This window comes from Microtus pennsylvanicus, chromosome 21 (genome assembly GCF_037038515.1).
Source record: "Microtus pennsylvanicus isolate mMicPen1 chromosome 21, mMicPen1.hap1, whole genome shotgun sequence".
NCBI classification, from domain to species: domain Eukaryota; kingdom Metazoa; phylum Chordata; class Mammalia; order Rodentia; family Cricetidae; genus Microtus; species Microtus pennsylvanicus.
The window spans coordinates 1,499,216-1,516,617 of NC_134599.1; the positions used below are offsets into that span (position 1 = coordinate 1,499,216).

The following is a 17,402-nucleotide window of genomic DNA, read 5'->3' on the forward strand; positions in this document are numbered from 1 at the left end:
TGTTGGCTGCACGTCATCTGTAGGACCATCTCTCCAGGACGACGTCCCTGTGCTATAGAAGCATTCTTGTGGAAACCAGGTTCCCACCATGCATACGGTCTAAGCCCCTAGCCTTCTTTTGCAGGTTCCCTCCTTTCAAAGTCTCCCTTCCCTCCGCTCACCCTTCTGATTGATCTTCTTGCAGAGATCACTTACACAGGCAGACCCTCCCGTCAGCTGTTCACACACATACCACGGTGAAGGAGGCTCATGGAAGTATGGAAATAATAGACTTTGTTCTCTCATATCCCCAAAGCTAGATCTAAAACTGGGTGAAGGAACTCAAAGAAAAAAGGGGAGATAACAAGAGTGACCTGAGGGAAGACGGCCTTTCTGCCCAAGTTCATGCAGATGGAGACACCTGCAGCCTCAGGATAAGGTTCTCCTAGGCCAAGGCTGACATCTGCAGTTCTTAGCCCAACTCCACTCATTCTGACCATAGGAAGCGCCCATGAGACCTGTTTGTTATGGTTCAAGAGGATCAAGTGCCAGTGCCATTTTTATTATTTATTATTTATTGATTTAGCCTCTCTCTAGGCTCCTCTTCATATTCTTCCATAGCCCAAGATATATCTTGCCATGCATATCAGAGCCTCTGTGCTTACCAATCAGTTCAAGGTTCTTTTCCCAAGTCAGACAAAAATCACAAAGAGGCGAGTGGTACCCACGGAACACAACTTTATTGGGAGCCTATGGTGAAGCCCAGGGAGACAGCACACAGGCAAAATTTCTGGGTTGGCGGCCTCAGATTTCTGACTCCTTGGAGTTTCTGCCATGTCCTGTCTGCCTTCGGATCTGTTGCAAGGTTTGCACTTGCATGGTGGTCTGCTTGCATACATTTGTTCCAACTGTTCTTAGCTTGCAAAAGACAGCAGAGGCACTAGCTGCCCCCCTCATCCCAGCAAGGACATAAATGGTTCAGAGTTAGTCACTGTGCACATGTGGTCATTGCAGCAAAGTCTCTCAAAAGCTTGGAAGTACATCAGTGCTTAGAACACGGTTATAGAGCACAGCCTATGAACACACCTTACATCCGTGCTTAGAACACGGTTATAGAATACAGCCTATGAACACATCTTACATCAGTGCTTAGAACACGGTTATAGAGCACAGCCTATGAACACACCTTACATCCGTGCTTAGAACACGGTTATAGAATACAGCCTATGAACACATCTTACATCAGTGCTTAGAACACGGTTATAGAGCACAGCCTATGAACACACCTTACATCCGTGCTTAGAACACGGTTATAGAGCACAGCCTATGAACACATATTACATCAGTGCTTAGAACATGGTTATAGAGCACAGCCTATGAACACACCTTACATCCGTGCTTAGAACACGGTTATAGAGCACAGCCTATGAACACATCTTACATCTGTGCTAGAACACGGTTATAGAGCACAGCCTATGAAAACACCTTACATCGTGGAAGAAAACCCTAACTGATGTTCTGGGCCTCTCTAGTCATCTGTCTTGTTGTCATTTTCCACCCATTACACAGGGCAGGCCTCTTGTAATCATAATGTCTGTCCCCCTTTATGGATAAGGATGAAACTTAAGAAACATATAACCATCTGGCCCATGGCTGTCCCTGGGTTGATTCAATCCTGATGACCTTGGCTAGGCAGCTGTGCAACTTACATGAAAGAAAGAGTCAGGCAATGACAAAGAGCTATGTTTGTATCAGAGATTAAACACAGAACATAAAAATGTGGTATCAGTGGGACAGAAAGTCCCCTGTCAGGGCACTGTAGTATGGGCTAAGTGTAAGGAGGACCCATGTGTCAGAAAGAAATGACATAGTTGGACACAGAATGTAGCTGGGTCCCCTGAACTGAGGCCTCACCCCATTGCCACACTTGACAGTCTGACCTAAGGACTGGAAAGTTCTCTTTGGAGACAGAGGGAGCAGATAACAAGGGCTGGACACAGGGTACAGCTGCTGATGGAATGTCCTTGTGGTGTTTGAATGAGAAAGACCACCATAGGCTCATAGATTTGAGTGCTTGGCCACCAGGGAGTGGCATTGTTTGAAAGGATTAGGAGGTGTGGCCTTGTTGGAGGAAGTCTGTCACTGGGAGCGGGTTTTGAGGTTTCAAAAAGCCCATTCCAAACCCAGAGTCTCCCTCAAACTGCTGTCTGTGGATCTGGATGTAAACTCTCAGCTACTCCTCCAGCTCTATGTCTGCCTGCTTCCATGCTTTCTGACATGCTCCCAGCCATGATGATAATGGACTAAGCCTCTGGAACCGTAAGCCAGTCCCAATAAATGCTTTTTTTTATAGGAGTCGCCATGGTCATGGTGTTTCTTCACAGCAAGAGAACACTAACTAAGACACTCCTGCGTATGGTCGTCCTGCACCCGTCAGGATGCCCTCCCTCCCTATCAGGAACCTACAGGTCTCTCGGAAGCCATCAGGATCTGGGACAGCCTTTCAGCCAGGACTCCTCGAGGGATTCCTCCGCAGAGCCTTGCTCTGTGGTTAAACTGCTTTTCTGGGAACATTTGGAAGTTTTGTGGTGTAACAGTGGTCCTCGTTTTCCCACAAGACCAAGTCGATTTTCTCCTTAAGGTCCTCCAGTTGGGCCTTCCGCTCATCCCCTTGTGCCCTGTTGTTGAAGCCACAGTGTCGCCTCTCACACGCAACATGCAGATCATCCAGGCTCTTATTGTTGTTCTCTTGAACATATTCCTCCACGGAGCCCCCAGCCAGGTCTTCCTTCCGAGTGAACACCAGAATGGTGTAAGCCAGGATCCCTTCTCCAAAGATCTCCTGGAGGCGCCTGGCAGCTTGCTGGTCTTCTGCCGTGTACCGGCCCACCTGTATCACCAGGAGCACTACATGGGGTCCCGGAGAGGCCAAGACTTCACAGATCTTCTCAGCTGCCACTTCAGGCTGATACTGAGGTTACAAAATGTCCGGGGTGTCGATCACCTCAACCTCCTTTCCATCCCACTCTCTACTCCCTTTCTGGAAGGTCAAGGTCTAGCGCTGATTTTGGACTCAAATACTTGCCTGCCAAGGATGCCGTTTCCTGTTGCACTTTTCCCACTTCCTGTTTTCCCCACCAGAAGGAGCTGCAGTTTCTTTGGGGTGAGCTCTTTCTCTGTCAGACCTAGAAGAATTTGACAAAGTAAACCATCAGAGAAAAACGGAACAGAACCTATGCTCTCTGCTTATCAGAGGCCATAAACCCCTGCGCATCTGAGAAACAGAGTTCCAGGATGAGGAGCTTACAGAGACAAAGGCCGGCGTCTGACCCTGAGTCTTCCCTGGGTTTACAGTCTCAGCCTGTGTCCTGGAAGGCAGAGGTGAACATCCTACAAAGAGGGACATCAGAGCCACCAGCTGAGAAAGGAGACTCATATGTCAACTAAACACTGGCTAATCCAGTGCTAAACTTTTAAATATGCCCAAGGCTGGGGACTGGGAAGGAAATGCCCTTCTCCCAGCCCTGCAGGTCCTAGGACCCAAACCACATACAATGACACATGACAGTTTCCGAGTGTGGTCCCCATGGGAGACACTGATGGGTCTCAGATCACATGGCGCCAACCCTACCAAAAACTGCTAGGTTCTGCCTTCAAACCTCAGCACCCACTGGTTTTGCTTCTGCACGTCTGCACCCTAGGCTGAACTGCAATCATCTTGGCTCTCCTGAGCTTTTCCAAAGGGAATAGAAATAAACTTGAGAAGTTTCAATTAAGCACAGACGTTGGATGTCCATTCCTGCCTGCCTAGCTAAGGTGCAGCTATGGCCAAAGAGCAACTCTTTTCAGCAGCTGCAGCTCAAACGGAAAAGCTAAATGCACTGTGAGATGCAGAGAGGGGACTTTTCAAGTAATGAAGAAGTGAAAAAGGCTTAGCCTGTGTTGGTGACTTTCCCATGTGGTAGAATAACTGGGCTGTTTTTCCCTGATGGTCCTGGCCCTTCAAATTCATAAAGAAAAATATCATTCATGTTAAAATGCAATGAGTCACAAATCATTTCTTCTAGAAAGAAAACATGGGTAGGTTTCTAACATCCCCAAATGCCCTCTCCTTAGGTTAGGTGGCGAAGGTGAATCTCTGAGAAGACGGAGCCCAGTCCCTCCCAGTGGCCACTGGTGACACTCTGCTTGCTTGCATGACACTGTCAACCCATGTGACACATCGGACACAGCTGACCACCCACAAGGACTGCTGACGTCCAGAGCTGGAGCAGTCTTCTTATCACGTCCAGACCAGCACGTCCTTCTCAGGGAGGAGCTTAGATACAAAGGCTCTTTTCCTTGGAACCGGCATTTGTCACCCCTAAGGCCGTCCACCTGGCAGGGGTCCCTTTCCTTGGTTTTCCCTGGTGTAAAGAGGAGCCCTCTTGCTCTATTTGGCTACAGTGGGTAAATCTATGTAATGAGGGCCTTCAGCTGCCCCTGCCAGCACTCAGGGTGTGGGCTCGCATCCGTCTGCACACTGGTGTTCCCATCCACGCCTCCCAGTTCTCCTCTGCTAGGAAAGCAGTGTACCTTTTGTCAGCCCTTGATCGGAGTCCAGGGGCGACTGCCTTGTGGGGTCCTTCTGGGGACCGTGTTTACACTCTTCTTCTTCCATCTACAGAAGACAATGATACATTTAAATACATGTAAATAAAATTTGTGCACGTGTGCGTGCGTGTGTGTGCACACGTGTGTGTGTGTGTGTGCGTGCACACATACACGTGTGCGCTCGTGAACACTTGCATTCACAGGCGGTTATGTGCCTTGTGCACATGGAGAGGTTTGAGGACAACGCTCTCCTCCCCCGTGGGTTCCAGGAATCAAACTCAGGGTTAAGTTCTCATGGCAAGCCCTGTTATCCATTGAGCCATGTCTCCAACTTATAAACTTTAACTGATTGTGTTTGAAGGGATACTTGTCTTTTCCTCGTGAGAGGAAAGCTATTTCACACGTGTGTGTGTGTGTGTGTGTGTGTGTGTGTGTGTGTGTGTGTGTGTGCTTGATAAGGAGTGGGAAAGAGGAGTATGGGGTAAGGAGTATGGGGCACTTTCTGGGGGCTTTAGGAACCCTACCCCCCAAAGGTGTGTTCCCCACCATGAGTTTAAGAGATTATTTGTCATGGAGAAAGGAGCCACTGAATTGGTTTGGGCAGACAGTGTCCAGAGCTGTGTACTGAGGGCCCAGGGTGGAGAAATGGGATCAGGAGGAGAAGAATGGTAAGGAAGAGGGAGAAAGAGGTAGCATGACCTTGATTTTGTGTCTCAGACAATGTAAGATCTACATGGGCAGGGTCAGGAAGTTCTGGGGAGGGTGCAACTTTGGGTCTTTAGTTCAGAAAGAACCATCTAGGCTTTAGCACTGAGAACTGGCATGGCTGAAAGCTGGTGGCTGTGTTCAGTAGTGGCAAGGAAGGTGGCAGCCATGGGGACCTTCACAGTGCAAGACAGAGCCCTGGGGTGAACCGGGCGCCTCAGTGTGCAATGGAGACACCATCACTGGCTAGGATGCTCACATTCCTGGTCCTCAGTATCCTTTCAGGGTGAATTTTCAGGCTAAATCTAAAGAGACCTGCTCCTGCAATGTCACGGTCTAGTCACAGTTACCGATCACCTTTAGCTCTCTTTGCACATTAGAGTCGCGGCATCCCAACCAGGAGCTGCCAACACTTACATATATATGAATGTGTATACACCCCACACACAGGTTCATAAACACACAAACATGTAACGCATATGACATACATAGAAATACATGTGTCATACAAAACAAACTCCGTGATTTTCTGTGGGCTTACCCCCTTATTTTTCTTTTATTGAAAATAGATTTTTTTTTCATACAAAGTATTATGATTATGGTTTCCCCTCCCCCAATCCCCTGAGATCCTCCCCACCTCTCCTCCGGTCAGAATTCATACCCTTTCTGTCTCTCCTTAGAAAACAAATAAAGAATAATAAAACAAAAAAAGATAAAACAAAAACAAACCAGAATAGGACAAAATAAGTGAACAAACAGGTGAAGAAGAGCTAAAGAAAACATAGGAGAAACACATATAGATGTAGACACACACGGTAACACACAGAAATCCCATAAAAACTCAAAACCGGAAGTCGTAAATGCTCTGACAAAACGTTATGAGGAAGAACCTCCAACCAAAGATGCTAAGGTCATTTCATGTTAGCTATCTATTGCTGGGCATGGGCTCACAATGAAAAATTAGTTTTGTGGGCTTTATGAGTCATTTCATTTTGTTTTGTCCTTTTCTTTTTGTCTTACTGGTTTTTTAATTTGGTTATTTTGATTTTCAGGTTTTTTAATTTTATTTTTTGAGAGAGAGAGAGAGAGCATAATTGATTGGTAAAGGGATGGGGAAAAGGGGAAAATGATCAAAATATGTTCTATGGAAAAAATTTAAGTAAAAGCTATAATCTCCACCATACATTCACCATGCCTATTGTAAACACACACGAACATATACGTGCTGCACATATGCCTTTATGCAGCTGAAAAAAATACACATATACAACACACATAATATATATACAAACAATACACACATATAAACACATATATAACCCAAGCATGACACATACAATCCATAAAAATACAGTGTAGCCCATTCATACACATACATGTAAACATTCATACAAATGAACAGAAATGTACACACATAGCCACTCACACATGCCTATGAGTACACAGATATACATACAACACGTACAGAAGCATAAGCTTTATGCACATATATAATACAATTCCTATACACAGCCTGCGTACACCACACAGGCATGTAAACACACATATACACAAACACAAATGTTTATAAACAGTGCATATCCTCAAACAAACACACACAAGATGTACATATACACAAATGACTTATACACACATGTGAAAACATGTACAAATCCAAACAAGACATACGCCACATACACACATGTAAACATACGACACACACAGTGGGACTTACATTGGGGCTGGCTGACAGGCAAGAATGGCTCTGTTTCCTGTCTCCTGTGGCATTGCACACCCATGAAATTTCTGGCTCTCCTGGTGGGCCTGAGATGAGGATCTTTTGTAGATGGAACGGAACGGCCAGAAAAAGGTTTCCGCAGCATAGGAGCCAATGGACTCTGCTCCCCTGTAAAGCCGATCCATCTTTCAAGCCATGTTTCATCAGCTCAGTATGCTCTGAACTCAAGAACGGCCCTTCAAAGAGCAGCTCGCCGTGAGAGGAGAAACAGGAAGTGATCAGAAACACAAGCCAGACTCTTCCGCTGACAGGCTAGAAAAGGATTTTAAAGGAAGGTAGTGTCGTTCGTGGTGGTTAATTTCATCCTGATCCAGGTAACAAAGTTTGGAGAATTAGGAAGCTGCAGATCTCTGGGAAGCTAGTGTCAGGGACCAGGCACCCCCCCCCCATCCACCTTTGGACGTGATCCACCATTTGGAGCTTAGCTTACCTCCCAGAGTGACCCTACAGTTTCAGAGCTGGACAAGCAGCCACCGTCCCTCCCCTCCCCTAGTCCTTCTTCTAAATATCTTTTCTTGGAACTATTAAGTTTTAAACCTGGGACAAATGACTGAGGTGCCTATTTAACTATCAAAGTGGACCTGGCCTCCAGGTTCTCCCAGCATCCCTCAGTCCCGCACTGTTACAGGATATGGCTGGCACACCCCACCCTCTACCCTGAACTCTCCAGCCCAGGGGCGGGTCTGCTCTCCCCAGAGGCTCTCCCTACAGAATCCAGATGTTTTGGCTGCTCTCCCCAGAGGCTCTTCCCTATAGAATCCAGATGTTTTGGCTACTCTCCCCAGAGGCTCTTCCTTATAGAATCCAGATGTTTTGGCTGCCCTTCCCCAGAGACTCTTCCCTATAGAATCCAGATGTTTTGGTGTCCTTTCCCATTTGTTCCTTTGGCCTCCTGGCTGCTGCACCTGGTTAGCTCTCTCCCCTCTCCTTCCCCTCCCCCTCTCCTCATATGACCCAGCTCAACCTGCTCACGTCCACTCTAGACTCTCCCAGATGTCCCTGTCGCTGACTCTGGCTGTGCTCTCCCACATATCCATAATAAACTCTTCTCCACCACACCTGGGAGCAGTTGTGTCCTTTCCTTTCCTCTTTATTTCTTTCTTACATCCATCAGCAAGCTCCAAGCGCTCATTCTTCCTAAGATCTCCATGCGTAGGGAGTCTTTTAAATTTATCAGGCAGGTCCCAAGATTTGATCACCAATACATTATTATAAATAATATAACTATTATTATAAAAATATAAGTAATACAACTCTTATGAGTTTGTGGAGACAGGCTCTCACTATACGAAGCACTCTAGCCTAGAACTCAGAGAGCTGCCTGCCTTTGTCTTCCAAATGCTGGAATCCACTGATTTAAAAGAAAAAAAATGTTTTTGTTTTTTTAGTTATGTGTATATGCGTGTGTCTGTGGTGTGTGTTCTCACATGCTCACACACACACGCGCATCTACACATATGAATACAGGTGCCTGTGGAGGCAGAGGTGCTGGATCTCCTGGAGCTGGAGTTACAAACTGGTGTGAGCTGCAAGATTTGGGTGCTGGGAACCAAATTAGATCCCCTCAAGCAGTATGTTTTTTTCTTTTTCTTTTTTTTTTTTTTTGTTGTTTGCTTTTGCTTTTGTTTTCATTTTTGAGACAGGGTTTCTCTGTGTAGTCCTGGCTATCTTGTAACTCACTCTATAGACCAGGGTGGCCATGAATCAGAGACCCACCTGCCTCTGCCTCCCGAGTCATAGGATTAAAGGTGTGCACACCACTGCCCAGCACAGCATACTCTCTTAGCTGCTGAGCCATCTCTCTAGCCCTCACTGAGTGTTGGGGGACAACTTTATTACAAAAGTAAAAGAAAAAAGAGCGACATAAAGCCAGGGAGCTACTGACCCTGTATTTGAGAAACTGAGGCAGCGACAACTGCAGTCCGGGGGGGCTTTCCGGGTGCTTGTCGGTGTTCTGGTTCGAATCTTACCCCTCGTGCCCGTCATTCTTGAATACAGGTGCTCACGAATGTAGGGGTGTATTTCTATCAACTGAAAATGGAAGTGCAAATAGTCGGAAGCATTTCCCCCAAACCTGTTCTCAGTGTGTCAGTGCATATGACATTTCCCTGAGCCTGAGCTTTGCATGGTGTTAACCATTTTAAAGCTTTTATGCACAAAGGTTTTTTTTTAATGTGCTATGACATTTTTGGTGGCAAACACGTCTTCTATGACTTTGATAAGTCTCTCTATTGCTCACCATCCCTAGGGTGAGGCCAGCTACTCTACGAGATAGATTAATGATGGACAAAGAAAATCAGTTGAGGGGCTAGAGCAATGGCTCAGTGTTTAAAGAACACTGATCTTCCAGAGGACCTAGGTTCAATTCCCAGGTCCCACATGGCAGCTCACAACTATCTGTAACTTTAGGATCTGACATCCTCACACAGACAAACATGCAGGCAAAATCCTAAAGCAAATAAAATAAAAAATAAATTATAAAAAGAAAAATGTAAAAAAAAAGAAAATCAGCTGAACATTTGCTTTGCAACTTCATATAAACATCCGGTGTGTATCTATGTATACGTATTCATGCACCTGTATGGCTCTGCAGAAGCCATGTAAGTTCCAGGAACTGAACTTAGGTTGCCAGGCCTGGTGTTAAACTCCTCGACTTGCTGAGCCACCTCACAGGATGCCGTTACGTGTTTCATCTCCTGTGTATACTTGCATGAGCCTTGGCACAGGTATGGGGGTCAGAAGGCAGCTAAAGAGAGCTGGTTCTCTCCTTCTACCATGTGAGTTTTGGAGATTAAATTAATTCATGTTGTCAGGCTTGGCAGTAAGAGCCTTTACCTGCTGAGCCTCCTTACCGGCCCCCAGTGTGTGTTTTAATGACACTAAAAAAGTCATTCCTTTAGGGATGGTATACTGGTCATCAATATCACCAATACAAATGGCAAGTTCAGCTGTATCTTTAGCATCACCGCCCTCATCCACTAAAAAACGTGTAAAATTTAACATCGATGTCTCCACTCTTAAAACCCCTTTCATAGATTTTTCAGTTTCTTCAGTTAGGCTGGCTATAAGACAAGGATGCTGTCACATGCGGTAGATTCTGAGTTGTGACTTTCACAGCAGTGTGGTTGAGACGAGGCATTTGATTTCTACTTCACTATTTTATAATCACAGCACAGCCTCTGGTGCACAAGGGAGCTGGCAGCGTGCATTTCTGCATAGGATGCTGTTCAAACTGTGACACCTCACGCAAAGCCCCCGCAAAATCAGCAGCCCCCTTTCCATATCCTCCATGAAAAGGCCAGCTGTCAGCTCACCTGTCATCAACCTTCCTTCATCTGGAAGTTTGGGGTTCTGAGGGAGGTTTTGTTTTCTTCTGAGATCTCCACAGACGCCAGAACATGCGCATACCCACATACACACACACAGGAAAAAATAAACGTGAAAAAAAATGAGAACAACACAAAAGCATATAACTGCAGAGGAAGGTTCAGTGGGAGCTTGTGGGATCCTAGCGACCCGAGTTCAGTCCTTGGAATGCATGGACAGGTGGAAGGACAGAGTCACCTGCACAAAGATCACCTCTGACTGTCGCAGGGGTGCTGTGTCAACTGCAGGTGTATGTAAAAGAATGTGTTTAAAAAGAATCGAGGCATGCTGAGAAGGGAAAAAGTGAAGGGATTTTATACTTTTCCTATGAAAATTAATTGACAGGAAACTACAGAGAAAGATTTGGACCCTGCACATCCCAGCCATGAACGGAGCAGTAAGTCACAGCCAATAGCAAGTGCTGTGAGCAGAGAAAGGGGCGGGACCAGGGCGTGGATGCACCTTTAACTATGACATAAGAACACCAGCCACCTTTACATGACATCAGATGCTGTCCTTGGCATGGAAGGTCACAACAGTGTGGCTAACTGCTGTGTCTCATGTTTCTGTCACCGTGAGCACATGGAACGTCTGGTGGTGTCAGTTTGACCCCCTGTGCTTGGAAGCTGCACACCGATTACCTGAAGCCATACATGCCTGTAGTGTGAGGGCATGCATGTGGTTATTTTGTGAGACAATGTTGTCCTTTACAAAGTTCATGTTTGAGAACCATGCAACTGTGTTACTAAAAATCCCCCTCCACACACAGATGTCAGGCTTTGGTGATGTCATACTCAACAGGTAAGATCACTGGCTACTCTTTTTTTTTTTGTTTTTTTTTTTTTTGGTTTTCTTTCTTTCTTTCTAAGATTTATTTATTATGTATACATTATTTTCAGTATTCTGTCTGCATGTATGCCTGCAGGCCAGAAGAGGGCACCAGGTTTCATTACAGATGGTTGTAAGCCACCATGCGGTTGCTGGGAATTGAACTCAGGACCTTTGGAAGCGCAGGTAATGCTCTTAACCGCTGAGCCATCTCTCCAGCCCCACTGGCTACTCTTGTGGAGGACCTGGGTTCAGTTCCCAACACCCACATGGCAGCTCACAACTGTCTATATCTCTGGTTCGAGGAGGATCTGTGCCCTCTTCTGCCCTCTGCAGGCACCAGGCATGCACATGGAGCACATACACACGTGCAGGAAGACACGCATGCACAGTAAATAAGTAAATAAATAATCCTCACACGTTGAGTTCACAGTTTTGTCTTGGGCCACACATACAGCTCATGTGGGCCCTGTGTTAGACATCCCCCGTGTCAGTCTCCCAGGGTTACAGTTGAACTTGCTCAGCAAGTGCCTCAGCGTGGCCAGTTCCCAGGACGCCCATGCTGCTCTCTGCCTTCCCTTCCATCACTGTGTAACTATTGCTGCTCTTCCAGCAAACAAAATGAGGCATCTCCTTTCAGTTCTGACAGCAAGGCTGCTTTGAGTTGCTCAGATCTACAGCAGATCAGGCCAGAGGTAAATTTGTTTCTGTAGCATAATTGTGCCCGACCCAGCACACACAGGATATAAATGTGGCATTCTGATGTCATGCTCTCTCCAACCTTCGCTCCCCAGTCTAGCACTCTTGATGGCTTCATTCTTTCTGGAAGGGGTTTCCTTGGGCTTTGGTTTAGAATGGACATTTGGGGACCCCAGGGACTGAAGTTAGGTGCCTTTATTCCAAAGTTTGTATTTTACCAGGAACTGAGGAGCTAGCACTACTGAGCAGAGAATACTTTAGTCTCCTGAGTGAATCTCTGAACTCAGTCACAACTAAGAGGAAATGGAGGCCAGGGATTTAGCTGACACCTTCAGTGATCACCTAGGAGACCAGACCAACCTCACAGTTTCCATCTCAACATAAAGTCCTTCTGTTTCTTACTCTCTTTTCCTCCCTCCCTCTCTCTCTCTCCCTCCTTCCCTCCATCAAGAGTCAAGGTTTCTTCACATGGCCCAAGCTGGCCTTGAACTTGCCATCTTCCTGCCTCTTGGGTGCTGGGACTGCAGACATGAACCACTGTGCCCAGGATTATGCTGGTCTTTCTGTGTGTGTCTAACTACTGTGTGTTAACCTCCACCTCCTGAAAACTAAAGACTCTTTGTTCAGTTCTCTTAAACACAGCGTGTCTGCGCAGAAGGTAGTCCAGTCTTTCTCTTGTCCTATGAACACAGCTGTGTTTCCGAGCCTAGATGCCTGTTTGCTAACTAACAGCTGGAAGACAAAAGGAGCAGACGTTGTCAATAACAGTGATGGTGTTGGGCATTCCATCCAGCTCTGGGGTTTTCGGAGAAAAAGTCACATTTACACATAAACGGCTCTTAAGAAAGCACTGTGGTTTATCGGAAGAGTGGTGACTGTAAGCACAGCCCCATTCAGTCGCCTTTGCTGTACATCCGGCCATCTTTAAGGACTGTATTTGGGTTAACTGACTTCGCCCTCAGTTTGAGGAGGAAAGTGTTCTGTTCTCAGCCTAACAGGTGAAGACACAGCCACAGAGGCTGAGCTTTCTATTAACTACCTCAGGGCTGCTGTGACTGAGAACAAGGCAGAAATAACTAAGGAGGAAGTAGTTATTTTTGTCCAAATGTAATGTTAGTACCCAGGGCAGACTGTCGTTCAGGTAACCACAGCAGGCCCTGCTAACAGATGCGGCCTGGTGCACCCTGAGGCCTTGTCCAGGAATCTCCAGTTAACAGCCATTCTCACCTGGGGAGGAAGAGTCTGCATCAAAGGGGATTTCGATGTCCCCACGTTCTGCCCTCCACCCCCTTCCCTGCCTGGGACTCAGTCAGACCATAGGGTCCTGCCGTGAAACAGCCCCTCATGCTCAGAAAGCTCTAAGAGATTCCACTTCTTCCTCACAGACCCTGAGTCTTCTCTTCAGTGTCCCTGCAGCCATGCTGCTGTCTGTCTGTCTGTCTGTCTGTCTGTCTGTCTGTCTGTCTGTGGTCTCCTAATGACTCTTCCAGTGAACTCTTTAGCACCCAACACCCCATCTGACCATCCATATTGGACTTGAGACCAAGACCTTTCAAGGTTGTTTCGTGGCTTCAGAGGGTTTGGGATGGGATTCTCAGACAGAGACACAGGGCATGGAGGCTTCTCTGCTGGGAAGCGGATTTATTTGTGCTGACTCATTCTCAGCGGATTCATGGCTGAAGGCCGAGCCCTGAGCACAAGGCTTTGCCTCGTATACATTTTTAACCCTTTCCCCATTATAAAGTAATGTGCATTCTCACTGGGCGTTTATGGCAGAAGCTGACAAGATGGTGATGTGCTAGCACCGCCATGGAACTGTAGCACGCAGGCTACTTTCTCTTAGGTGAGCTTGCTTCTTTTTGTTCTAAAGTTTTCAAATGTTCTGTTAATTCACTACTGTGGGGTTTTTCCAGCTTCTTTATGTAGGCATTTAGTGCTATGAACTTTCCTCTTAACACTGCTTTCATTGTGTCCCATAAATTTGGGTATGTTGTGTGGTCATTTTCACTGAATTTGAGGAAGTCTTTAATTTCTCCCTTTATTTCTTTCTTGACCCATTGATGATTCAGGTGAGCATTGTTTAATTTCCATGTGTTTGTGGGTTCTCTGGAATTGGTATTGCTGTTGACTTCTAGTTTTAAACCATGGTGATCTAATAAGGTACATTTGGTTATTCTAATTTTTTTTGTATTTGTTGAGGTTTGTTTTGTTACTGAGTATGTGCTCAATTTTTGAGAAAGTTCCATGAGGTTCTGAGAAGAAGGTATATTCTTTTATGTTTGGATGGAATATTCTATAGATGCCTGCTAAGTCCAGTTGAGTCATAACATCTGTTAGTTCTCTTATTTTTCTGTTCATTTTTTGTCTGACTGACCTGTCCAGTGGTGAGAGGGGAGTGTTGAAGTCTCCCACTATTAGTGTGTGTAGTTTAATATAGGATTTAAGCTTTAGAAGTGTTTCTTTTATATATTTGGGGCATAGAGGTTCAGTATTGAAATTTCCTCTTGATGGATTTTTTCCTGTGACGAATATGAAATGACCTTCTTTGTCTCTTTTGACTGATTTTAGCTTGAAGTCTATTTTGTTTATTATTAATATTTTGTAGATATTAGGATAGATACACCAGCTTGTTTCTTAGGTTTATTTGATTGGTATATTTTTTTCCCAACCCTTTACTCAGAAACGATATCTGTCTTTGAGGTTGAGATGTATTTCTTGAATGAAGAAGAAGGATGGATTCTGTTTTTGTATCTAGTCTGTGCCTTTTTATAGGTGAGTTGAGTCCATTTACATTAAGGGATATTAATGGCCAGTGAATGCTATCTCCTGTAAATTTAGTTTTCATTGTTGGTGATATTAATTTGTGCGCTTTTTTCTTCTTCTTTGGGGTTTGCTGCTATGAGAACATCAATTGTCTGTGTTTTTATTGGAGTAGCCAACTTCCTTGGGTTGGAGTTTTCCTTCCAATACTTTGCTTAGGGCTGGGTTTATGGCTAGGTATTGATGAAATCTAGTTTTGTCATGAAATATATTGTTTTTTCCTTCTATGGTGATTGAAAGTCTGGGCTGGCATCTGTGGTCTCTTAATGTATGCATAACGCTTGACCACGACCTTCTGGCTTTCATTGTCTCCATTGAGAAGTCAGGTGTAATTCTGATAGGTCTACCTTTATATGTTACTTGGCCTTTTTCCTTTGCAGCTCTTAATAGTCTTTCTTTACTCTGTATGTTTGGTGTTTTGATTACTTTGTGGCAAGAGAACTTTTTTTTTTGATCCAGTCTATTTGGTGTTCTGTAAGCTTCTTGTATCTTCATAGGCATATCTTTCTTTCTATGATTTTGTGAAATATATTTTCTGTGCTTTTGAGTTGAACTTCTCCTTCTTCTATGACTATTATTCTTAGATTTGGCCTTTTCATGGTGTCCCATATTTCCTGGATATTTTGGGTTAAGCTTTTTTTAGCTTTTCTTTAATTGATGAGTCTATTTCCTCTATTGTATTTTCACTGCTTGAGATTCTCTCTTCCATCTCTTATATTCTATTGTTCATGCTTACGTTTGTGGTTCCTGATCATTTTCTCATGATTTCTGTTTCTATAATTCCCTTGGCTTGTGTTTTCTTTATTGTCTCTATTTTAGTTTTCAAGTCTTGAATAGTTTCTTTCATATGTTTGATTTCCTTTTCTTGGTTTTCTTTGAGGGATTTGTTGATGTCTTCCAATTTTTTGGTTTGTCTTTTCCTCCATTTCTTCAAGGGAATTTCTCATTTCCTCTTTCAGAGTTTCAAACATTCTCTTGAAGTTATTTTTTAGGTCATTTTCTTCTGCTTCATCTATATTTGGTTGTTCAGGTCTTGCTGTGGTAGGGTCTTTAGATTTTACTGGTGTTTTGTTACTCTTTGTGGTGTTGCATGTGATCTTACCTTTCTACTCATCTTTTCCTATAATAGGTGTGGTTGGGCTGTCTGAGATTCTGTTGAATAATCTTCTAGGTGCCAGTGAATCCAGAGCTCAGATGGTTGTTCCTTGTGGTACAGTCAGTGTCACAGTTCTAGTTACCCCGTTGGTTACTCTGTGTTCCCAGAGATAGCTCAGCATTCCTGTGCTTTGCTCTGCTCCCTTGGTCTAGGTTATTGGCTTGGACCTGTTTCTGTATGTCTTGGTCTGGAACCCCTCCTGCAGAATTCCCTGGTTTGAAGTTGGTCCTGCAAAGGTTTCTGTCTCCGGTCTACTGCCTCGGAGTTCCCAGGCTCGGGTACACCCAGAACCGCAGAGGACCTGGCTCAGGCTTACTCCCTCAGAGGTCCCAGACTCATGCTCAGGCCCAGAGAGGTTCCAGGTTCCTGCCTATTCCCTTTGGTATCCCAGACCAATGCCCGGACCCACAGAGGTCCTGGCTCAGACCTACTCCCTCTGAGGACCCAGACTCATGCCTGGCCCTGCAGAGCGCTCTGGCCCCTACCTACGACCTCGGAGGTCCCATATTTGCGCCCAGACTGGCAGAGGTCCTGGCTCAGGCCTAGTTTCTGGGAGGTCCTAGACTCATGCCCAGACCCACAGGGGTCCTGGCTTGTGTCTGCTCCTTTGAAAGTCCCAGATTCACGTTGGGACCCTCAGGGGTCTCTGGCTCTGGCTCACTTGCTCTGCGGTTACTCCCCTCCCCTGTACCTATTCTGGTGGAGATCACTCTTTTTTTTTTTTTTAACACTGACTTATGTCCCTAGCCCCTACCCCCTTCCTTTGAGACAGACTTTCATTAAGCTTCTTGGGCTAGCCTTGACCTTTAGTACTCATTTTATTTTATTAAGCATCAAATATAATTTCATGAGATCACTCTTGAAGTACCATGCAATCCAAGTAGACTGGAAAAAACACAGAAAATAATTCTTCTTCCATTAATTTTATCCCCAACTAGAGCATTTGGCTGCTGATCGACAGCCCGTGTGTCTTCATGTGCTCTCTGTGCAGAGCAGGAGCACAAAGTAGACACCATTTTGTATTTGGGCTGCCATAAAGATCCTGCCCTTCAGGCCTTGTACACCCGTGGGCCAGCACTTAGGGCACAAAGTCTTCTTTTCACAGACTCACAACTCACGTGGAAACCTGTCCTGCCTAGTCTGCAGGTCTCAGAAGGAGGGCAGCTGACATGGAGCAGAGCTGCCCTGACCAGTCCACCTGTTCTATAGAGGTAACACAAACGTCACCTGGCCTAGGTCACAGAACCCAGGTGTTCATCCAAGCAATGGGCTGGTGTTGCTGTGCACTAGCTAGCTGTGGCTGACGTTGTTTTTCCTTTTCAAAGAAAACAAAGTATCTTTATTTTTTGAGAATTTCATAAATGCACACAATGTGTTTTGATTATACTTATCCCCGTTCCTCCTAGATCCAACCTCTACCCCTTCCCAACTCCATGTCTTACCCTGTTTTTTTAAAAATAAAACTCATCAAGACCAATT

General features: G+C 45.3%; 1 pseudogene; it reads right to left on the minus strand.

Annotated features, from left to right (window-relative positions):
• Window positions 1-707: 707 nt before the first annotated feature.
• On the minus strand, window positions 708-7,617 carry LOC142839374 (GTPase IMAP family member 6-like; annotated as a pseudogene).
• Window positions 7,618-17,402: the final 9,785 nt, after the last annotated feature.